Raw genomic sequence first — 18,441 nt, 5'->3', positions numbered from 1 at the left:
AACGCACTACTATTCCTATCGAAGATAGTTGTGCTTTCAAAGATCCTATGGATAAAAAATTGGAAGGTTTGCTTAAAAAGATTTTTGTACAGCAAGGCTACCTTCTACAACCAATTTCATGCATTGTTCCTGTCACTACGGCAGCGTGGTTCTGGTTCGAGGAACTAGAAAAGTCGCTCAGTAGAGAAACTCCATATGAGGAGGTTATGAACAGAGTTCACGCACTTAAATTGGCTAACTCTTTTATTTTAGATGCCGCTTTGCAATTAGCTAGATTAGCGGCGAAAAATTCAGGGTTTGCTATCGTGGCGCGCAGAGCGCTTTGGCTAAAGTCTTGGTCAGCGGATGTGTCATCCAAGACAAAATTGCTTAACATCCCTTTCAAAGGTAAAACTTTATTTGGACCAGAATTGAAAGAGATTATTTCAGACATCACTGGGGGAAAGGGCCACGCCCTTCCACAGGATAGGTCTTTTAAGGCTAAAAATAAGCCTAATTTTCGTCCCTTTTGCAGAAACGGACCGCCCTCTAATTCGTCATCCTCTAAGCAAGAGGGTAATGCCTCACAACCCAAACCAGCCTGGAAACCAATGCAAGGCTGGAACAAGGGTAAGCAGGCCAAGAAGCCTGCCACTGCTAACAAAACAGCATGAAGGAGTAGCCCCCGATCCGGGACCGGACCTAGTGGGGGGCAGACTCTCTCTCTTTGCTCAGGCTTGGGCAAGAGATGTTCAGGATCCTTGGGCGCTAGAAATAGTTTCTCAAGGTTATCTCCTGGAATTCAAGAAACTACCCCCAAGGGGAAGGTTCCACAGGTCTCACTTATCCTCAAACCAAATAAAGAGACAGGCATTCTTACATTGTGTAGAAGACCTGTTAAAGATGGGAGTGATACACCCAGTTCCAATAAAGGAACAAGGAATGGGATTTTATTCCAATCTGTTCGTAGTTCCCAAAAAAGAGGGAAAGTTCAGACCAATTTTGGATTTGAAGATCCTAAACAAATTTCTCAGGGTACCATCGCTCAAAATGGAAACTATTCGAACGATTCTACCCACCATCCAGGAAAGTCAATTTATGACTACCGTGGATCTAAAGGATGCGTACCTACATATTCCTATCCACAAAGAACATCATCAGTTCCTAAGGTTCGCTTTTCTGGACAAGCATTACCAGTTTGTGGCCCTCCCATTCGGATTAGCCACTGCTCCAAGGATTTTCACAAAGGTGCTAGGGTCCCTTCTAGCGGTTCTAAGACCAAGGGGCATTGCAGTAGTACCTTACTTGGACGACATTCTAATACAAGCGTCGTCCCTGTCAAAAGCAAAGGCTCATACGGACACCGTTCTAGCCTTTCTCAGATCTCACGGATGGAAGGTGAACAAAGAAAAAAGTTCCCTGTCCCCGTCGACAAGAGTTCCCTTCTTGGGAACAATAATAGATTCCTTAGAAATTAGGATTTTTCTGACAGAGGTCAGAAAATCAAAACTTCTAAGCTCTTGTCAAGTGCTTCATTCTGTTCCTCGTCCTTCCATAGCGCAGTGCATGGAAGTAGTAGGATTGATGGTTGCAACAATGGACATAGTTCCTTTTGCACAAATTCATCTAAGACCATTACAACTGTGCATGCTCAAACAGTGGAATGGGGATTATACAGACTTGTCTCCAATGATTCAAGTAGATCAAAAGACCAGAGATTCACTCCGTTGGTGGCTGACCCTGGACCATCTGTCCCAGGGAATGAGCTTCCGCAGACCAGAGTGGGTCATTGTCACGACCGACGCCAGTCTAGTGGGCTGGGGCGCGGTCTGGGAATCCCTGAAAGCTCAGGGTCTATGGTCTCGGGAAGAGTCTCTTCTCCCGATAAACATTCTGGAACTGAGAGCGATATTCAATGCTCTCAGAGCTTGGCCTCAACTAGCAAAGGCCAAATTCATAAGGTTCCAATCAGACAACATGACGACCGTTGCATATATCAATCATCAGGGGGGAACAAGGAGTTCCCTGGCGATGAAAGAAGTGACCAAAATAATTCAATGGGCGGAGGATCACTCCTGCCACTTGTCTGCGATCCACATCCCAGGAGTGGAAAATTGGGAAGCGGATTTTCTGAGTCGTCAGACATTCCATCCGGGGGAGTGGGAACTCCATCCGGAAATCTTTGCCCAAATAACTCAATTATGGGGCATTCCAGACATGGATCTGATGGCGTCTCGTCAGAACTTCAAGGTTCCTTGCTACGGGTCCAGATCCAGGGATCCCAAGGCGACTCTAGTAGATGCACTAGTAGCACCTTGGACCTTCAACCTAGCTTATGTATTCCCACCGTTTCCTCTCATTCCCAGGCTGGTAGCCAGGATCAATCAGGAGAGGGCCTCGGTGATCTTGATAGCTCCTGCGTGGCCACGCAGGACTTGGTATGCAGACCTGGTGAATATGTCATCGGCTCCACCATGGAAGCTACCTTTGAGACAGGACCTTCTTGTTCAGGGTCCATTCGAACATCCAAATCTGGTCTCCCTCCAACTGACGGCTTGGAGATTGAACGCTTGATTCTATCAAAGCGTGGGTTTTCAGATTCTGTTATAGATACTCTGGTTCAGGCCAGAAAACCTGTAACTAGAAAAATTTACCATAAAATATGGAAAAAATATATCTGTTGGTGTGAATCCAAAGGATTCCCATGGAAAAAGATAAAAATTCCTAAGATTCTCTCCTTTCTACAAGAAGGTTTGGAGAAAGGATTATCTGCAAGTTCTCTAAAGGGACAGATCTCTGCTTTATCTGTCTTACTACACAAAAGACTGGCAGCTGTGCCAGATGTTCAAGCATTTGTTCAGGCTCTGGTTAGGATCAAGCCTGTTTACAGACCTTTGACTCCTCCCTGGAGTCTAAATCTAGTTCTTTCAGTTCTTCAAGGGGTTCCGTTTGAACCTTTACATTCCATAAATATTAAGTTACTATCTTGGAAAGTTTTGTTTTTAGTTGCAATTTCTTCTGCTAGAAGAGTTTCAGAGTTATCTGCTCTGCAGTGTTCTCCGCCCTATCTGGTGTTCCATGCAGATAAGGTGGTTTTGCGTACTAAGCCTGGTTTTCTTCCTAAAGTTGTTTCTAACAAAAATATTAACCAGGAGATAGTTGTACCTTCTTTGTGTCCGAATCCAGTTTCAAAGAAGGAACGTTTGTTACACAATTTGGACTTTGTCCGTGCTCTAAAGTTCTATTTAGAGGCTACTAAAGATTTCAGACAAACATCTTCATTGTTTGTTGTTTATTCTGGTAAAAGGAGAGGTCAAAAAGCGACTTCTACCTCTCTTTCCTTTTGGCTTAAAAGCATTATCCGATTGGCTTATGAGACTGCCGGACGGCAGCCTCCTGAAAGAATCACAGCTCACTCCACTAGGGCTGTGGCTTCCACATGGGCCTTCAAGAACGAGGCTTCTGTTGACCAGATATGTAAGGCAGAAACTTGGTCTTCACTGCACACTTTTGCCAAATTTTACAAATTTGATACTTTTGCTTCTTCTGAGGCTATTTTTGGGAGAAAGGTTTTGCAAGCTGTGGTGCCTTCCGTTTAGGTAACCTGATTTGCTCCCTCCCTTCATCCGTGTCCTAAAGCTTTGGTATTGGTTCCCACAAGTAAGGATGGCGCCGTGGACCGGACACACCAATGTTGGAGAAAACAGAATTTATGCTTACCTGATAAATTAATTTCTCCAACGGTGTGTCCGGTCCACGGCCCGCCCTGGTTTTTTTAATCAGGTCTGATGAATTATTTTCTCTAACTACAGTCACCATGGTACCATATGGTTTCTCCTATATATATTTCCTCCTGTCCGTCGAATGACTGGGGTGGGCGGAGCCTAGGAGGGACTATATGGCCAGCTTTGCTAGGACTCTTTGCCATTTCCTGTTGGGGAGGAGAATATCCCACAAGTAAGGATGACGCCGTGGACCGGACACACCGTTGGAGAAAGTAATTTATCAGGTAAGCATAAATTCTGTTTTTCTGTCTGAATCATGGCAGAAAAAAAAAATAGGTTTCACGTCACTTTGACAATGAAAAAGTATATACAAATACTAAACGGAGTAAAATGCATTTTAGCAGATCCCACATGGGATAGTGTGTGATTGGCTAGAACACATACAAAGAATAATAGCATATTGGGAGTTCCAAAACTGCTAAATATTAATTACAGATACACGTATGTTCCAACTCAGATTTTTGCCTCGAGCGAGGTTAAAAAAAAAAAAAAAAGAAGTTATTACTGATAAACATTGTTACTATTCTTATTTGCTCAACCGTGGAATATTTTTTCACTGTAATCTATAGATACAAGCTGAAAACAGAGGCGGCAACAATAATGTAATATTAATATTTTTAAGGAACGAAAACAACACAGAAAAATCTCTCACTAGCTGTAGCTGTTTTGGTCAAACAGGAACTAACTGTATGGTTTGTGACATGAATGCGCAGGTGCAAGCTCTACGTGACGTCATGTCGTCATAGACTGTCAGGGACGTCAGAAGCGTTCTTTGGTAGCCTGTAAACACTGCAGGGGAGGTGTCGGACGTTAGCCAGGAAAACTTCCATACGGCGGAAGTGGGAAAAGAAGGAAGTGACTGACACAGGCAGCTGTGAGCACGGACACGGGTGAAATCAGCGGCGGCGGCCCGGCACCTGTGAGGCTTAGACCCTTGTGTGGGAAAGGATACGGGCGCGTGGATAGGGCGGAAGTACATTAAAAGAGAGAGATCTTTAATAATTGGGTCCGCTGGTAAGTATTTACGGGTCAATAAAACCCGAGAGCTCGTAGCACCCACTCATATTTAATCCTGACCTGCGAGTTGTTCACTCAGGGCACACACAACATGTCCTTGGGAGCTCGCTAAATGTAAACTTAATCATACTGGGCAGGTCTTCCCAGCTTCTTTGTTGTCATGTAATTCAATGATATATGGGTTATATGCTATATATATCTATATACCCTGGTATGTTTTTCCCCCATACAGCCTGCCTGTCTTTTACTACTGTTTACAAAAAGAGCATATGATCTCTTACTGGATTCAGTACTGGTTAAGTTTTTTTTTTTTTTTTTAATGTCACATAACTTTTAATAAGTGACCCTTAATTTCTTACTATCATAAGTTAACTTAAATTCAGTTAAATGTGCTTCCTTTTAGTGTTATGGCATTTTATAATAATGGGGTAATGTGATTACTTGTGTGTCTATTGAATACCCCAAAACAATATTGTTTTCAACTACCCACATAACTCCTTTTATATAATTGAAGAGCTATTTGTATTTGCTGTGTTAGGCACCAGTCATTTGCATAATACTATTTAAATTTATATAAGTCATAAATCCTTTAGATATTTTGTAATGTATTGCTCTGTTTGGTGAGTTTTTTTAACATTTATTTTTTATTCTATCGATACTTCTGTACTAAGAAAGTGTTTTTATACTTGTGAGGTGATTCACTGTCCACCAATAAAGTAGTTGCTGTTCTACTTATCAGCAAGTGAACAGCCTATCTTTTAGGTCAGTTTTACTTAGATTTCTGCTTCAAAAACAAAATAACAATTTTAACATCGCTCTCCTTTATGCCATAATAAGTTTGATCTGTATATAAAGTTCTTTTTAATTTGTGTAATAGAATTGTTAAGTGTGTGTGTATGTATGTATGTATGTGTGTATATATATATATATATATATATATATATATATATATATATATATATATATATATATATATTCTGAAAAGAGAGAATATTTTTATTAAATACATTATTCCTGTCTTATTTAGATTTGGAAACACAGGAAGTGCATGTTTGTGCACAACACTTGTGTGGTATAGATTGCACTCTGGAGAACTTTGGTAGCTCTGTTGGTTAATAAAGATAAGCCTTAAGCATAAACAAACATTCCCCCCCCCCCCAATCACATGGTCATCGGTTTATTAAGAAAACACTACAGTAAAACATTAATATGCTTTAAATGCTGCTTTAAGATCTTTTTTTTTTTTTTTTTTTTTTTTTTTTTTTTTTAGATTTCTGTCCTAAATAGGGCATACTAAAGGAGAATTTGCCACTACACATTACATTTTAAAATATTATTTTTATATATATATATATATATATATATATATATATATATATATATATATATATATATTATTTTATTTTTTTTCCGTTCAGTTTTTCACCTCTCTTGCTCTTGTCCAGCCCTGTTGGGGGGCGACAAAACATCAAAGTCACTCTGCCATGTGTAATTTACACATTGGTGAGAAGGATCAGTAGCATTAGTGTGTAACATCATGACTTACTTTATCAGAGGTGGGTGGATGTGTGTGTGTACATAATCTAATCTATTTTTATCCAGACATAATTTTGACTGTACAATTAACCTCATTGGTTTTGATTTAGTTTTTAATCCAGCTGAAAAATGTAAGCCCATGTTTCAGGGTGAAGAGTCCATTTCAGACACACTCACTGTGCAACTGTGAGTACTGGTGTCTGATCAATTGGTTACAAATGCTGGATTTTCATTCTAACTCTTCTTTGAATAGCTCTGGATCACAATGCCCACCTTTGTTGCTATGGGAGTGTGTGAAATGTTAATACAATATAGAGCAGTGTAGAAAGTAGAATTTCACAGTCTCCTGTCCCTAGAAAATGAGTCATTGTTAGACCTAGCATTTTAACTTTAAAACATAAAGAGACCTACAGAGCAGATTGAGCATTATTTGCTAGCTAGAATCATCTCATCGCTGCTCGCATTACACACATAGTTGCACTGTTCAATCCTCAAGGTGATGCACATTAGAGACTTCCCCTCCCTTCCAAGACCATGCACTAAATTAATGCTAGATAGAATGATGCAGTCAAAGAAAAGATTAGTCTGAGAATAAAATGTAGATGTATTTTTTTGATTTAATTAGTTGTTTAGTGACAAAATAAGTGTAAAGTTTTAGTGTCTATAAAACAATGGGAGCTACCATGTTGTAACTTAGGTTACCTTCTCTGCTGTGGCCAATTAGGGACAGCTATAAATAGGTCACTAGAGTGTGCAGCCAATGGCTGTGTAGAATATAACAGTGTTCTGTGCTTCCATTTGTAACAGGAAATGAAAAGCTCACAATCTCAGAATAGAATTACAGGAAAAGGGGACAAAATAAATAATGAAAGTATATTGCAGTTTTTTTATATATACGATTTATCATTTTATATTACCATCTCAAAGTGTTTAATGTCCTTTTTTTAAATGCTTGCTTGGCATATTTCTATTTTTGTGGATGTTTCCTTTTGTTTTTATTCACTTTAAAGGGATATAAAAGATCAATCTTAAAGGGATATATCATTTTTTTTCATTTATGCATTACATATTCACTGCGTTGCAACAGATCAGCATTCAAATGAAATGTTCTAAAAGTATTTTCAATCTGTTACTATGTATTGTTTTGCTGTCCTGTTACAATCCCATTGATAAACCTCTTAAAGGGACAGTGTAGTTTAAAATGAGTTTCTCCTTAAAGTGAAGGTCAATTTTGACAAATTAGTGCCCGTTTTTAATAATCCTATTAAAAACAAGTACACTTTAATTCATCAAAATTGAAATTTCAAGCGGTTTCTTCAAAAACGTACCTTTTAATCCTGAGAGCCGCTGCAGCTCTTCCTCCACCCGTCGCAAGCCCTCTTCGCAGGTCCAAAATGACAAATCCAGCTTCATCCAATCACGGCATTCCCTCAGGCCATGATTCCCCCCGGGGGGACGCCGGGATTGTAGGAAGCCGGATTAGTCATTTCTGACGTCAGCAGAGGCTTCCTACGGCCAGGGGAATCGATGGAGCAGCTTTCAGGATTAAAGGGTACGTTTTTGAAGAAAACGCTTGAAATGTCAATTTTGATCATTTAAAGTGCCCTTGTTTTTAATAGGATTATTAAAAACTGGGCACTAATTCGTCAAAATTGACCTTCACTTTAATGTGTTTACAATGTTTTGTTATGCCAGCTGCAGTATTTGAAATGTATGGGAAATTGCACCTTTAGGTATAATTTTGTATATAAAATAGATGTTTCTGCTAATTGAAATCACAACCCAATGAAATGGGTTGAGCTAGCAGAGAATGGAGTCCTTATTATCTGATGTCTAGTTATTTACACAACTCCTCCTCGTTATCTTTATTACTGCTTACTCAAAGGCAAATAATTAGAGAACAATGGAATGCACTTTTTAGTACCTCTCACAGCACCCCTCTGGGAGCATTATTCGTAACAAGCTTGTTTACATGTTGTTGTAGACGGAACATAAGTTCAAAAATAGTCATTTTAGGGTTACAAACGATAGGCACAATAAGCTATTTCAAATGAGAAAAGAAAGGTGAAGGATCTACTTGTAAACCATTTAATACACTCCAGTAGGTAAAATGGATAGTTGGCAGCACATTAAAGGAACAGTCTACTCCAGAATTTTTGTTTTAAAAAATAAAAAATCCATTTGTATTACCCATTCCTTAGTTTTGCATAACTAATATACTTTTTTACCTCTGTGATTACCTGTGTGTTTTTTTTTTTTTTTTAGCCTTTGAAGACTACCCCCTTATATCAGTGCTATTTACAAACTTGCATTTTAGCGAATTAATGCTACTTCATAAATAACTCCATGGGAGTGAGCACAATGTTATCTATATGGCATACATGAATTAGCGCTGTACAGCTGTGAAAAAATGTCAAATGCACTAAGAAGAGGCAACATTCAAGGGCTTAGAAATTACCATATGAGCCTACCTAGGCTTAGCTTTCAAGAAAGAATATCAAAAGAGGAAAGCAAAATTGATGATAAAAGTACATTGAAAGCTGTTTTAAAATTGCATGCCCTATCTGAATCAGGACTAGACTGTCCATTTTTAAAGGCCAGAAAATAAAAACGTTTGATTCAGGGCATAAAACAAATATTACATTTACTTCTATCATCAAATTTGCTTTGTTCTTGTAGGCTGATAGGAACTTTAGGAGTGTGCATTTGTCTAGCATTCAATGTCAGCAGCGTTTGCAACTATGTATATAACATAGCTACAAACATTATTGCAAACACTGCTGACAGATGGCTAAAGACGCATGCACGCTCAGAAAACTGTGCTACATTGATTATAGAAGTAGATTTGAATCCATTTAAAAAAAAAAATTTTAAGTTTGACATTAATGTCCCTTTTTAAAGGAAAAGTAAACAGACATATCCATGCTTCATTCGCAAATATTCATAAAATAAGTGACTTTCTTTCATCCCCCTTTTTTTTTTTTTTTTTTTTTTTTTTTTATGCTATAGATTATCATACTTTTCTTTTACCTTTCAAAACGAGCGCTCCTATCGCCGTAACTCTGCCTTTGTTTATTTTTTATTTTGATGACGTTTTGAATTGAGACCGTTTCAATTGGTACCGTACTGGCATCCCAACATGCATGCACAACTTTGTTAATATTGCGGCCGTATCATATGCGCGTCCGTGTAAAACGCAAGTGCATTACCATTTTTCAAGGCATCTGTTCAAGCAACGCTAATTTGCGATCGTATCGACGATTTGATTTAAGTTTTTCATTATAATGTAAGTATATGGAATGTTATTTGGCTCATTTACAATACTACATGAATCTATTTTGGCAAAATTTATTTAAATGAATAACGGCGGTATTTAGATATTTTTTAATTTGTTTTGCGCATGCACGAAATACGGCTAATAAGTTATGCGCGATGTGACGAGACGAACGCGCACAAAGTAAACACGTAAAAGCGGGTGGGACTGATCTTACGTGTAATGTACAGAGATACGGAAATGGTCGGGTGGGAGGAGTAACAACGGAATTGGGTAGGTAATTTATTATATAAATAACTTTTAAATCATCATATTTATATTAAAAAAAACTTAGCGACTGTAAATATCTCATATATGGCAATCGTTAACATTAATGCAGAGGCGGAAAATTTACTTTTCCTTTTAAAGTTTATCTTGCCCTTTTTATAAGCACCCAAGTGCATGTCAAGTAATCACTATTCAACATGTAGGAGTGTCAGAGTTCTACATTCCACAGAATTGCTCTACAGGGTCTCTGGGGGTGGGAGTGGAAATGGTACTTTTTTTTTTTTTTTTTTTTGTTAAAGGGACATTATTTTATTATACTTTATTTATAAAGCGCCAACATATTCCGCAGCTCTGTCCATGGGTAAGATATACACATTTTCATATAACTGCATGTAATAGACACTACTATAAAGAATAATATGCACAGATACTGATATAAAAATCCAGTAAAAACGTACTTTGAAGCTTCCAGCTTAGCTCTGTTTAAAAGGTTACTAGAACACCCACTGAAAGTGGGAAATATCACTCTTCCCCCCCCCCCCCCACACACACTCCTCACAGCTAGGGGTCTGAAAATAAAAAAAAAAGTGAAGTAGCATTGCAGTTATGCATAAATAAATAGTTCCTTTTAGCTACCTTAGCTCTTTCCCGCCGTTAGGACGTTCCATTCCTTCCTAATAGCACTGGGCTTTAGCGCTCTTAGGACGGCATGGAGCTGAAGGCTCTGCAGTTTTCTAAATGGGATCACTGGCTGTAGAGCGTGCCTAGCGCCATAGGCACTCCCCTCTGACCCGATCTTATCGATCACACAATCGTTCCATTTTAACTTATTTGTTTACATTGGAACTTTGTTCCGATGTAGACAAATAAGTCCAGACGGGAAGGGGTTAAATAATTATTTTGACGCAGCTTACGCTGATACATAAACAAAGGGGTTTACTATATAAGTGCATTCGGATCCTTTGTGAGGATCCAAATGCAGAAGTAGGCAGCCTCTTGTGCCATTCGTCACTTTTTGGGCCCGGATTTATTGTTGTGAAAGATCACCACCCTAAGATCTGGATTTGCCCAGATCTTAGTGTGGTGATCTTTCACAACAATAAATCTAGCTCTGAAAATTATTGAATGGCATGAGCGGCCGCCTACTTCTGCATTCGGATCCTCACAAGGGATCTGAATTGCACATGTCTACAAAGCAGCCTGCACTTGATGCCAGCTGGTAAGCATACCCATGGCTAATTTTAGTATTCGGTGTGCCATTTTAAGATCCTAACTTACAATTTTCTGCCTCCATGCCTTTGTCAAAGAGACATTATACACCCATTTTTCATTTAACTGTATGGGATAGACACTACTATAAAGAATGTAGAAATATTGAAAGCAGCGGCGCTGTGTCACCCCTGGGAATACAAGCTGCTCTTTTCCTCCTGAGATAATTCAAAATTTGGGGATTGTGCTTTTCCTCTGAGAACCTGGCTTCTTCCACCTCCAAAATAAAAAGCTCACAATGGTGTAGCACGTTTCAAGCAGTATGGTTATTCTCACAAGATATCAATTTAAATCCGCCTTTTATTAAAAACCATCACAATGGTGTCTTCAGATGCAGCTTCAGGGTTTATTAAAATAGAGCTCAAATATAGCTCTATTTTAATAAACCCTGAAGCTGCATCTGAAGACACCATTGTGATGGTTTTTAATAAAAGGCGGATTTAAATTGATATCTTGTGAGTATAACCTGTATGTGCACCCATCATACTGCTTGAAACGTGCTACACCATTGTGAGCTTTTTATTTTGGAGGTGGAAGAAGCCAGGTTCTCAGAGGAAAAGAGCAGCTTGTATTCCCAGGGGTGACACAGCGCCGCCACTTTCAATGTTTCTTGTTTCTGTATACGGTTTGGGAGAACCGGGGCTGGCAGCAAGCATCTGAAGGGAAGTACTAATATAGCTTCATATTTTACTGCTATCTATAAAGAATATACACAGATACTGATATAAAATCCAGTATAAAACCTTTTAAAAACTTACTTAGAATCTCCCAATTTAGCACTGTTGATGAGGTTAAGCAGGGACACCCACTGAAAGGGGCTAAGAGCAGAACACTCCCAGATGGATCATCTACAAAACTTTTATGCAAATAAAACTCTAGTGTACAATGTCTGCACTGACTCGAACATCTTTTTTATTACTACACTACTATATGCCTTTGTGTTTCACTCCAGCAAAGGTGTTAAGATCATATAACTCAACATTTTAACAATGCCTAACATGTTTATTGAAAGTATAATGTTATTGCAATACACATTCATTATTTATTTTGATATTTTCTGCTGTAAAATACATCTTAATATTTAGCTATTGGATGGAGGACAGAACCTTCTGAAGTGTATTAAATTTGTTTAAAACGAGCTCCCAACCTGTACTGCAAATTTAAAAACTTAAAGGGACAGTCACGTCCAAAATGATTTTTCATGATTCAAATAGGGCATGCAATTTTAAACAACTTTCCAATTTACTTTTATCACTAATTTTGATTTGTTCTCTTGGTATTCTTAGTTGAAAGCTAAACCTAGGTAGGCTCATATGCTAATTTCTTAGACCTTGAAAGCTATCCATTTTACCTACCGGAGTGTATTAATTGCTTTTTGACAGTTTTTCACCACTTCAAGGCATTAGTTCATGTGTGTCATATAGATAACATTGAGCTCACGCATGTGAAGTTACCTAGGAGTCGGCACTGATTGGCTAAAATGCAAGTATTTCAACAGAACTGAAATAAGGGAGCAATTTGCAAAGGCTTAGATACAAGGTAATTACAGTGGTAAAACGTGTATTATAACTGTGTTGGTTGTGCAAAACTGGGGAATGGGCAATAAAGGGATTATCTATCTTTTTTAAACACAAGTTCTGGTGTTAACTGTCCCTTTATGTATTGGGTATACAAAAGCTATATAAACATAGCCATTTCATTTTGAAGTAAGAGAGATAACTAATAAAATTTTAATTTTCAAATATTCTCTCTAAGTATTGAACTTTGGTATAGAGAGAGAGATGAGATCAGGAAGTGTGTATGTATAGAAAGTGATAAAATGAGATCTAATTTCCCTGCAAGCTTATCCCACTTAAATGGTTTGTGGTAGCAAAGAACAAAACCAGTTATTTCATATACAAAATAGACCTAAAGGAGTAATTTATCATGTGTACTTTGATCCTGGTATAATAAGCTATTGGGAACATAAGGTTAACCATTTGCAGTACACTGTCCCTTTAAGGGATTGGCTACCCCAATCTATTTCTTTAACTTCACATGCGCAAACAGTTCATGGTTGCCATGGGTTCTTTTGTTCTGGGGGACAGAGAAAGAAGTGTGTGTGTGTGGGGGGGGGGGGAACAATATGCTCATTTGACAAAATACAATGCACTTCCTTTCCTGGGATGGATACTGGCCAATAAGCCAATCAAGAGTGGCATATGTGAGTAGCTGCCATACATGGGACTTTTCCTCATTGTACTGCATAAGCAGTTTCTCTATCAGAGCGATGTTAGTGGTTAAAGGGACAGTATACTGTAAAATAGTTTTTCCCTTAATGTGTTTACAATTGCTTTTTTTAACCAACTGCAGAGTAAAAAATGTATGAAAATTAGCCTTTTAAGGTTTATTTGTGTATATTAAAGCTCTGATTTTGTGTTTTGAAGCCACAACCTAATAAAATGGGTTGAGCTTGTAGGTATAATAAGATCTTATTACTTTATCACATTGTCTACATATACCTGCTTTTATCTTATATCTGTCCATAAACCAATCACCAGTACTTGGAGAGAACAATGGAAAATCAAAATTGGATTACCTTATCTCTGCTATATCCCACTGGGAGTGTAATTTCTTCTGGCTGTGTTTACAAAGCTTATCTATAGCTTGGACCTGCGGCCACAAACTTTTGGAATAGGTGGGGATACCACAGGTAAAATCAACTATTTCAAATGCCAATATAAGGGTAAAGGAGATACTTGTAAACAATTTAATTCACTCCAGCAAGTAAAGTGGATTATTGGGAACAAATTAAAGAGGAGAAAAATGTTGAGTAAACTGTCCCTTTAAATTATCTGCACAGTAGGCAGGTAAATGTAGCTACCAGCATGACATGAGCAATTGGAGCTTGCTTTTAATTAGTCATTCTGGCACGACAATGTCAGGGCAGAACAATTGAAGAGCAAGGACAGATTTTTTATTTTTTTTAAACACCGGGTACTATAACTCCTACTTTAAACCAAAGCTATTCAAATTCTGTAGTTAGATCGCAATTTTTTTTTCGCCGCCCAGCCCTAGTCGTGGTCATAAACTGATCAGTGTTCAAACTGGTTAAAATGTATCTCCTTTTTATTTATTTTTTAGAAATAAAAAAAACCCCGTAACTGACTGGGGGAACGGCCAGGTCTATACAATCCTGGTTCATAGTCCTAAAATTGGAGAACTGAAGAATTCAAATCTTTTCCATTCTTGAACAAACAGGCTATTTCCCCTGGTATCGATAAGGCCATACTTCCTATGTTAATATGTAATGTAAATGGTTGTATTATGTAAAAATGTTGAGTGTGGTAAACATGGACAAAAGCCTTTTAAATTCCTACTCTCAAGGCTAGTTCCATCCTTATGTGCTGGGTTGGTTTCAAAAGCATTGGTTGGAATTTGTGTTGCTAGTATCCTTGTGCCAGAATAAACTCCTGGCATTTTAAGGTCAGGCTCTGTTCACTGAATGTTATGTAATGCTGCATCAGGTACTTATTTACCCAGGGATTCCACATACCCTTTGTTGTTGTTGTTCAGTAGATGTTACCGTCTACAGTTTGTAGTCTTTACATAGGTTAACTGTGTGTGTGTGTGTCTTTTAAAGGGACATTATACTATAACCTTGTTTTTTCCCTTTATGTGTTTCCAATTACTTGTATTTATCAGCTGCAGAGTATAAAATGTATATTTGCTTTTTAAGGTTTTTGTGTATATGAATTAGTTGATTTTGTGTTTTGAAGCCACAACCTAATAAAATGGGTTGAGCTTGTAGGTGTAATCAGATCTCATTACTTTATCACATTGTGTACATATACCTGCTTCTTTATCTTATATCTGTCCATAAACCAATCGCCAATACTTGTAGAGAACAATGGAAAATTTACATTTTATTACCTTATTTCTTCTATACCCCACTGGGAATGTAACTTCTTCTACTACTGGCTGTGTTTACACAGCTTGGCCTTAAAGCCAATACTTTTAAACAATTTAATACACTCCAGCAGGTATTTAAGTAGATAATTGGAAACAAATTACAGGGGAGAACTTTTTTGAGTAAACTGTCCCTTTTTAAGGCAATGTACAAACAGATTGTAAAAGTTTTCTGTGTCCTGTTATAGAAATGAAGTAGTGACTTGTACCTTTATTTTTTTTTATTTTTTTCCTCTTTTTTTAATTAATGCTTTGTCAAAGAGAGAGAGATAGATATATAGATATATATTTATATATAATCTTTTTTTATAATTCAGAAAGCATATGCAATTTTACCTCACTTTGTTCTATTAGTATCCTTTGTTGATAAGCTTATGTACATATCAGCAGCTGCTATGCACTATTGGGAGCTAGCTGATGATTTGATGTTTACACCCAATGTGATCAGCTAGCTCCCATTATTGCATTGCTGACTTTAACTACATTTAGTTTAATCATATTATAGGTTTTTTACTCATGTCTAAGTACGCAAAAGTGAAATTTTACAAAGGAATCTAACATAGACTGTTTTTCTTTTTGCACCTGTATGTCCCTTTTAAGGTCTGCACTCTAGGTGGGGTGTAGGGACTTCAGAATGCCATTAGCTTTTGATCCCTTCTGTAGCTTATTACTGTAACAAATGCAGATGACTTGACCTGCAAATGTCAGTCTTAGGTACAGCAAAGTTCAAAGAATCACCGGCACTTCTAAGTTTTAAAAAACTTTTGTTGGAAACACTATTAAAAATGCGACATTTCGGGGTATATCCCCTTAGTCATGCAATACCTGAAGGTGAATATTGAACATATGTTGAGTATTGCATGACTAAGGGGTATAAACGTCGCATTTTTAATAGTGTTTCCAATAAAAGTTTTTTTTTAAAACTTAGAAGTGCCGGTGATTCTTTGAACTTAGCAAGCATATTGGGGTGAAGCAGTACACCTCTATCACATGAGCACTATAGATTGTTGTGCTGATCCTCTCTATCTTTTGGATTATAGTCTTAGGTACAGACCAGCTCTTTTAGCGCAGGGCGTGACACATAGAAAGGATGTAAGTATAGCAGGGAAATCAAATGTCTGTTTACTGTGGAAATGTTGCACAAAATAGCATGTTTGAAATGTTGCTAGTTACAAATATATCTTGAAATAATTTTTCATGATCAAGTGTTGGCAATATTATGTTTTAAAACAGGGCTTGGCAAACCCAAGCTCCAGGGAGCTACTGGTGTTGTAAAATTAGGCCCTGATGGGGGGCGGAGCTAACTGCCGAGCAGAGTGGAAGTGCAGACACGGAGCTCCAGTCCTACATTATTTAAAAAGCTATATTTACGTTATATGGGGCTTTAGACTGCATCTTTGGCACATTTAGAGAGACCTACATTGTGCACCGCAATTTCTAGAGTGCTTATATTGTTTTGCCTACAATAAGCCTTTCCGGAACATAGGCCTCAGAGGAGCTGCTGAACTCTCAGAATACCTGCATATTGGATACCGGAGGGTCGGGGATCCGCTCCGGTGCAGCTTCAACAAGAGAACGTAGCCTTGATACCTCTGAGGCTTCTGGAGGCTGATAAGGAAAGACGGAGAGGAGGGTTGATACCGATGTGTCGGCTTGGGGCTTGCTGCGCAGACAACTTGAGGCTACCTGCCGGATCCGGACCTGGCCTTTAGAGGCCCCCCCCCGCTTCGTGTCAAGCTCCGGATGGAAGTGGATAAGACAAGATAAGTAAAAGGGCGGCTGTAGGGGAACATACCTGGACCGGGAGCATCAGAGCTTTTCTCCTTCAGATTTGGCGCGAATGGCGGGCATATTGTGACCCACAGAAGAGACGCAGGGCACACAACTCACAAGGGTTATTACGGTGCTACAGAGGATTAGCCCAGCTGGTTACTGCTGCCCGGATTCATACGTATGACCCTGCAGGAGGTCCTGAACCTGGTGACAAGATCTAGGATGCAGGTGCAGTGGAGCAGGGGCTCCGGGTGAGAAATATTCTTTACACATTACCGGTCCTGCTTATTATATGAGGCCCTGTATATAAATCCTTGGCCCATCTTCACACTCTGCATTTGTCTTAAGCCATATCTACTAGGCATATATTCAACATCCCAGCCTGCCCTATTGTGTCTTGCATACACCTCTTATAAGCCGGGCCTTAGACAACCATAAGACTGTTAAACATAGGGATCAGTTTGCAGCTCTCTATACTCCAACTACTCAAATATCCTGAGGTGGAGCCCTGCGAGGTTCTGAGGCTGTATAAGGCACCCTATTATCCACAAGAAGGGCCCCTGGCACTTACCATACCACAACCAGAACTTGTTTTGGAGCTCAAAGCATGTTAGAAATTTATCGGGGGAAACTGTATTCTAGCTGTTGCGTCAGCCTGTGTATCTCTGTGGGCCCTACCCAGAGTGGAGTGTTACTTACTGTCTGTTTCCTTTGCCACACCTAGCTCGAAAGTACTGCTCACACAACACTGACCCGACACATATTCTTTGTAGCACACTCCCACAAGCAAGCTAACTTTCGTTCCACTTCAAACAACACCCCAGATTATATTATTGACCCATAGCCTCCCTCACACAATACGTAGCATTCACAAAGCTTAGCAGGACTTTTCCCGCCTCACTACTTTTTTGCTATTGGGTTTACCCCCCTGAGGGGCACTTAAACCCTAACTTTACCATCCACTCACTGCGAGCCGTAAAAGCTTTTCACCTGACACTATAGTATCTTTTAACTGTATTCTCTCTCTGTTTTTTTGTGAATTGTATTGCTCTGCTATATATTTTATCCACATTGTGAATGTAGATGAAGATACCAAATCTTTAAACTGAAAGTGTGATCCCCTTGAGACTCTTCCTTTCCCACCCAGCTTGTCTGGGTTGGTCACTTCCACTATCCCTTTCCCCTTCCTTCGGGTTGTTTCCCCTAACCCCTGAGTCAAGAGGGGACTTTTTGGCCCTTGCAGAGTGACGGGATACTTGCACTGATAGAGGTTAGGATCATAGTATCCTCAGTTCACCTTTACTAGTCTTGTCAGGTCCCTCCTATCTTGTATGTTACCTGCAAGGTTTAGTAATTAACTAACGGTGTGATGTAATTTTTAATGTGACACACTCTCCAGCCCCACTCTAAAGGTATCTGAATAGAACGTGAAATTTCAATGTATTTGTGCAATTAACCTTTTACCTTATACAGTGGTGTGTATATCTCTTGGTTGTACAGAGTCTGGCTAATAACCTCACCTTAGAGTACCTGAGTTCTATATACAATGCCTCATTCAGCTAGAAAGCACCTCAAGTCCAACCCTAAATCCAA

At 38.8% G+C, this 18,441-nt stretch overlaps 1 protein-coding gene across 2 annotated transcripts in view; it reads left to right on the top strand.

Annotated features, from left to right (window-relative positions):
• The first annotated feature begins 4,519 nt into the window (after nt 1-4,519).
• Nucleotides 4,520-18,441, top strand: part of ZFAND6 (zinc finger AN1-type containing 6) — a 99,784-nt gene continuing 85,862 nt past the window's right edge. For both annotated transcript variants that reach the window (XM_053718461.1, XM_053718460.1), the window contains exon 1: nt 4,520-4,778. The gene's annotated coding sequence lies outside the window, so the exon portion shown is untranslated. The remainder of the gene's footprint in view (nt 4,779-18,441) is intronic.

Source organism: Bombina bombina, chromosome 6 (assembly GCF_027579735.1).
Source record: "Bombina bombina isolate aBomBom1 chromosome 6, aBomBom1.pri, whole genome shotgun sequence".
NCBI classification, from domain to species: domain Eukaryota; kingdom Metazoa; phylum Chordata; class Amphibia; order Anura; family Bombinatoridae; genus Bombina; species Bombina bombina.
Note: the sequence above shows the minus strand (reverse complement) of the source record. Positions and strands in the feature narration are given on the sequence as shown.